Source organism: Dufourea novaeangliae, unplaced genomic scaffold (genome assembly GCF_001272555.1).
Source record: "Dufourea novaeangliae isolate 0120121106 unplaced genomic scaffold, ASM127255v1 scaffold187, whole genome shotgun sequence".
In the NCBI taxonomy this organism is placed as follows: domain Eukaryota; kingdom Metazoa; phylum Arthropoda; class Insecta; order Hymenoptera; family Halictidae; genus Dufourea; species Dufourea novaeangliae.
Window position 1 is genome coordinate 3,056,165 of NW_015374075.1, and position 7,210 is coordinate 3,063,374.

Genomic DNA, 7,210 nt, shown 5'->3' on the forward strand with positions numbered 1-7,210 from the left:
ATCAGCTTATGTCCCGTCGATGGCGAACGTCCACTGTCTAACCAGTGACCGATTGGCCAGCATTTACACCGGGTTGAGTTACCACGCGTGGCAAGTGCTAATTAGGTGGATAGTTCGACGGGGGATCGGACGGTACTGTTGTTCGAGTTGGGACCATACGTGCAAGTGGGTCTTACCTCACTCGTATGTGCCACGTTTGACCGAGGGAAAGATCGTTAGCCGTTTAGATCAGAGTTAGTGACCGGGCACGTTGGAAAAACGGCGCCGTTGGAATCTTAAACTGAGGATGTTTATGGAAATTTTGGGTTTTCTAGACCGTTACTTCAAGATGAAAATTCTGTACAGGGTGTTCGTCTTAACGTTGCTCTCACACTTGAACAGGCACTGAAGAATAAAATGGTGAAAGTAGACACATCTTCTATACCTTTAAAAGAAAAATAGTCGATTTCTTCATTTTTTAAAGATGTTTTATAATTTTTATTAATGTAACAGATAATTGTCTACTTTCACTGTTAATACATGATTTTAATTGTGAATTGTGAAGCCAGTGATTATTCTAGTATATTAGCGTTAGGTCTGGTTTAGGTAATTTTTATTAATATAACAGATAATTGTCTACTTTCACTGTTAATACATGAATTTAATTGTGAATTGTGAAGCCAATAATTATTCTAGGATATTAGGGTTGATTTCATTGCAAAGACTACCTACACTTTTGCCTACAAAAAACCAGAGAAAATAAAAATCGATTTTTTCTGTCCGATATTGTAGGTGGCATAGAAACAAATTCATTCTTAAATGTAATGAGATAATTTATGAACGCGTGTAAGTTTAGCATGAACGTGCATGAAGGCGACATACAGTTTTAATACCTGTTAGCTATGAACAAGAGGTTGAATATGTACATGACAAGTCTGTTAACTGTTTACATTCACTGAATTACGTTGGCGTTAATAAAGGATGTTATTACGTTTAAGAATAATTTTCTGGGGAAATTATTAGAAAAAAAAACAACTTTGTATGACATCGCTAAATTTATCTCGATGCCATCAACAATACCGAATAGAAAAAATTATGCGGTGCTGTTAAAAAAATCGAACATAATCTTCAGTTTTTATTGCAGATAAAACTTTTTAGCAAATTTCAATATCGTAGATCGTTTCCGATTGATTACCGACTAACTTTTGATCATAACATTTTTTATCGGATTATTGTCCGAAGAATCATGGCAACCGTTACGATGAGCACCATGTAGATGTTTGTTTTCCTTGTTAAAGATTCTAAGAATTATTATTTCTTAAGTCTCGTTTTACTGTGTTTTATGCATATAAAATCGAGAATCTACTTCTTATGTTAAAATGATCAGAAATGTTAAATTAAACCTTTACACTTACACTTCTGTGCACACTGTTGCTCCATGTATGGCGGACCATCTGTTGCGTAAGTCAGCATCATGTAGTTTTTCTTCTATGTGAGATTGTTGTACTTATTCATGTACCAGGTGTTAAGATAAATTTATTACAGACGAATGTTTGAAGAACTACGTCAATTCGGAAATTCTATTTATTGGAGGTTATTTGATATCGAAGTTTATAGCAATTGGTCAAATTATATGTTTCTTAGGTGAGTCATGATGAGCATGTGAAACTCATTCTGATTTCTTAAAATAACATTATATATTTTTAATCGCCTATCCTTGATCCCTGTTACGGTCCCCAGTTTAGCTATATATTCGAAATAATGACAGGGAAGTTGAAACACCTAGATCAATAATAATTTCTTTGCACATTTCGCAAACCTAAGAATATTTCTAAAGAGACGAGATTAAAATTAAGTCGAACGTTAAGACACTTTTGTGTATAAAGAAAACTTACGTAATCTTTAATATTGTTCATCAAAGTATAGCTCATTTTCATTTCACTGAGCAGAAATAGGAACATTTTATACTTTGTGTTAAATTAACTATTGTTAAGTTAAAATGTATTGAAAAATACTTTTATTTACATTTAATTATAAAGGGAGGTTTACATTTTATATCTAATAAGTTTTTTTCGTCGATTGTCGCATAAATAAATAATAAATATCAATATCTGCGATAGCAGAACTTTTACATGATTAGAAATAGGGACATTAACTTTACCTGTATTTTATGAAGCTAGTTTATGCATTTAATGGATGGAAATAACCATCTGATCAGAAAATATTTGCTTCACATTATAATTACATTTTTTCTCTAGTATTGTTCGAAAAATGTTAAGGAACTTTTTTTGTTTCTTTCAATCGAAGTTATTCCCGAAAATAGTAAATTTTTCAGAATTTCGTTATCGTGACAGTACTGTCAGTTGTGCTGTCTCTGTATTAACCTTATTTACGAGTGCAGTAGCAACGTATGACGTAATCTATTAGTCACGTGCACGTGGATTCCATATTGATTCGTCAAATTCAATTTTCCTGGGAACGACATTTTATATAAAAATTGCATTTTGTAGTGTGGATTGATGTCTATTAAAGAATGAATTGAATGATTTGTTTTGCTTTGTAGATGTACAAGGTCAAACATATTAAAAGGTTGATGTCAAAATCCAAACATCAAGTTTTCGAACCGTTTTGAATTTTAACTACTAGAATGTTGCACCATTTCTGTTAAAATAATATGAGACAGTTTTTGTTAATTTGTAAATTTTTTTATAATAAAATATTTATGAAACTTTACAATTTCATGTAAGAAGATGAAGTTCTTTAGATATTAAAACTCGAAAAATCTTTTAATTGAACCGTTTATATTGAAAATGGTGTAAGTCCATTCTTTCCTGTCACGAAATATTTATGAGGTTTGAATTTAAATCGATTCATAAATATTGATAAATGTTAATAAGTCTCGTCCATGTTTTTAGGAGCTTAAGTTTATGTGAATTCATTATATAGGTAACGATATTTATAAGAATCACCAAGAAGAAATGTTTTTATGAATCATAAATCGAGTTACACTACTTCCATAAGTATTGAATTGTTATTTATTATTGTTTGTTTATTCTATTTTCTAGTTATTTTAGATTGCGTTTATTGTAAGATGAGTATGAATGTATATAATATGTTTATGTTTATTATAAGAAGTTTAGAATTGCATTCTGTTCTTCTTTTGCTATGTAGTTTAGTTGATGTCTAACTGGGACTTTGTGGAAAATGTGCTTACACCTCCTTCATAATAAATGATTGTGTATTCGTTTTGTAAATTGCTTATAAATAAAAAGTTTACATCAAATCGTAACCGAAGAAAGTGTTATCTCAATTTTTTCCTAAAAATGGAGTTACACCAGTTTTATAATATGTAAACAACTCAACTTAAGATTCGAGAGATGCTCAATTAATAAGAATCACGTCATTATGTAAATATAATAGATTTATTAGATATTAACAATTTTTACAGAATTCGTATCTCGTTTATCTTAAACAATGCACAACTACAAATAAAAAGTATTGACACTCTAGTGAACGGACTGGCGGCGTATGTAGGACACATACCTACATTACAGTTAATGAATACCAGACTCTTGTAAATATACATACGATCAACACTCGCCATACGACAAAAGTTTTAACATAAATTTTCTGAAAACTTTACTTTTTTAATATCTTTTCTTCATTAACGTAACGTACGCTAATGACGAATGCAAAGAGGTTTCTTACGCATGAAAGATTGTGCAAGCACACATTCGATTGATCGCGTTAAGTACAATGTCCTGGACTTATTGTTTCGACGTCATTAAGTAATCATTTTCCCACTCTTTTTAAATACAATATATTAGGCACAACGCAATAGTAACAACCCGGTCGCATTTAAGTGACGAAAACTGATAGAAAAGGAGGGTAAATATTTCAAGAAATTGTTGCTGTAGATATAAAAAATTGATAGAAATGGAGGGTAAATATTTCAAGAAATCGTTGCTGTACAAATAATAAATTCATAAAAGAATATTAGTGAAAAAGCGCCCATTACTTTTGCATATACCTAATATTTATTATTTCTTTATATACATGCACAGACATTCAATTGCTATAAAAAAAGTACAAGTATAATAAATATACTTTTTTAAAGACTTTTATACAGTAAACCATTGATGAGGAAATGATCCTAGGTGGACAATATATTTTGATCCGATTATAGTGAAGAATAACTGTACACGCACTGTAATCTTGGATCAATTTTATGCGCAACTGGAGCTTATTTCGCACTTATAGCCCTTTGCTCACGGTGTATTGCACTTGTATAAAAAAATACAATTGAAAAGGATATATAAGAGAAAATTCTTAATGAGTTCTGGATCTTACATCGGATAATACTCTTTTAATTGATAACATTAGGGTGTACATAACGTATCATTATCATTTTCATAGAGAATAATTGTTGTGAAATGTCTAACGCAACTTTCTTTGAAATTTAACAAGAAGCGAGACAGTAATTACATGTGACATTTAGTTCGAAGGAAAACAAGATACAGTGGTGGTCGAAACAATTTATAAATTATAATTAATTATGTTCTTATAAGTAATTTACCTAGTTGAATTTTATTCCCCGTCGCAAATATTTGTTCATTTGGTAAATGCTCGATAGAGACAAAAATAGTATTAGTTATTATTGGTTTAAATAACATTGCAAAATCCCAAGTATTTTAATTACATTCATAATATGTACCGAATTAGTATGTGCAGGGACTACTGGTTTGAAAGACATACTCATAAAAATTAAAATAACAAGATCTTGTAAATAAGTCTAGTCTATTACTACTATTATTCCTGGACAGATTAATCCCATCGTTTTACATAACCACTATAAATTACAGCTTGTTTTATTTTCTCGATCACATTTTAAATTTTCTTTTTACCACCACTGTATTCGTAGGATCTTTTAAATCGGTGCGTTTGTGAAGATCTCGAAGTCAACTCTGCTGATTTCGAACAGCCGATTAAATTTTATCTATCTATACTACTTTGACACCTGAAACGCGTTTCGTTCAAACGATACGCGTTAACACACCATACCATTCGATTAATCGATCAATTAACACCACGAACGATCGCCTTAGAGCACAGTCCGTTAAATCACATTTTTTTTTCTGTTGACGTATTCGAATTTCTCGAGTCGAAAGAATTATTTTAAGTAGTAAATACTACGCTCGAACGAGAGGACGCAGAAGAATAATACGTGTATTGTTCACGGAAGGTTCTGTACCGATACACTTTCGTAACAATAATAATAAAATAATATGAGCAACCGCACAGTTATAAATAGAAAGATAATATTATACAACAGTTTTACGTAGGTTTCTCGTACATATACATATAATAAGTTCACGGGCCGATGACATTTACATGATACACACGCATACAACACACTCGCAGAAACACACCCCTTAAAAATCTACTATTCTATCAACCCTTACAGCTAGATTGGACGGGTACGTTGACTCATAGGTTCTATGATTCCTCCTCGAAAATATTCTCGAACACCTTCGCACGATCAATCACGTGGCAAAATGATGATTGCGCGAGATAAACGGTTACGCGCTAAAAAAATTCGTATAAAAATCGCACGATCGAGTTCCTAACAATTACATTTCAATTAACTTATACTCGCCGCCACGATATAAATAATCTTGCATTCTCTAGCAGTTTAGCATCCAGGCGAAGAACATTGTTCAGCCTATTCGTTGTATCGTTGAATCGATGGCAATCTTTCGTTGTTCGGTCCGTGACAGGAAAGTTCATGCTTTCCATCCCATTTTCAATTCGAATTTTCGTAATTACGAAACACGGTTCCCGTTGTTCCATTCAGAATCCCCTTCGAAAAGATTCCCGAGCGCGACGAACAGCGCAACGCTTTTGTTTTGGAACTCGAATAACTGCGGCCTCGTTTTCGACGCGGCTTTATATTCCGTCGGGATAATTCAATTCGTAGACTACGAATCGTAGTACGTCGCTCGGAACGAATCTTGTACACGCTTGGAGATGTATTGGTATATCTGCTCACAGTTCCGTCTCACGCGTGCGGCTTGGTAATCCTTGACGAAGTTTCGAAGGGATACAACGGTTCACGGATTATTGTATGTACCGCGTAGTAGGACGCCGCCGGTAAGTAATCAATTAAGGGGTTAGACCGCTTTGGATTACAAAAAAAAGCTATTCTTTCGCAATTGTTTATGGGGAAATGGTGAAGTGAACGAGAAATCTGTTATAAGACATTTACTGTACATATCTTCCGGTACGTGCAAAATGTTTTGTTTTTATAGAATAAAATTGGGTTGTTGGGGCTTAGCCACGTTGGCTGTTTTTAAACGAGTACCTAATTGGCGTGTAAAATAACTGGAAAACGGTTTAACCTAGAATTTTATGTTCTACAATGAAATTTACTAAAGAAATATGTAGGAATTTTGCGATATGTCAAAACGTTTCTTTGCTGTAGATATTTTTGTGAAAAATGTTTCGGTTAAAAACCGTACTTCGAATATTTACCATTTGCACATCATATTTCTAAAAATCCCTACGTAATTTTTTAGTAAATTTCATGTATAACATAAAAATGTTTCGCTTTTTATTCTAGGTTAAACCGTTTTCAAGTTATCCTGCACACCGATTAGGTTGTCATTTAAAAACAGTCGAACGTGGATCAGCTCCAGTGTAACCATTTTGTTTAAAAAAAATTGTTTTGCGTACCTGAAGATGTGTGCAATAAATGTGTTTTACTATATTTCCTATTTACTTCATCATTTTCGCAAAAAAATTGCACAAAAATAGCTTCCATTTTTAGGCTCCAAAGTGGGCTAACTCCTTAATTGAATTTGTTTCAACACTGCTTAAAATAATTAGAGAATCATGTAATGTCGTCAGTCTGCTCGTAGGTATAGTCTCAGAACGGTGTTTATACAAAATATAACTAGGTTGTTTATAATGTTAGTATTATACAGAAAACATATTAATTCATCAAATCTATAGTACTTCTTTCGTCTCTTTCGTTTGGTGAAACTTGGTTTAACGATTCCCTAATTCTTTTCAGTAGTATGTATACAGGTATAGCCACGGAAGCAGCCGCTCATGCTTCAAGGATTTCATTAATGTTAAAGTCAACATTAACAATTATAATTTGTGTTAGTTATTCATTTTGATTAACATAATTTAGATTAAATCGCTTTCATTTCATGCACAGTTGATTTTA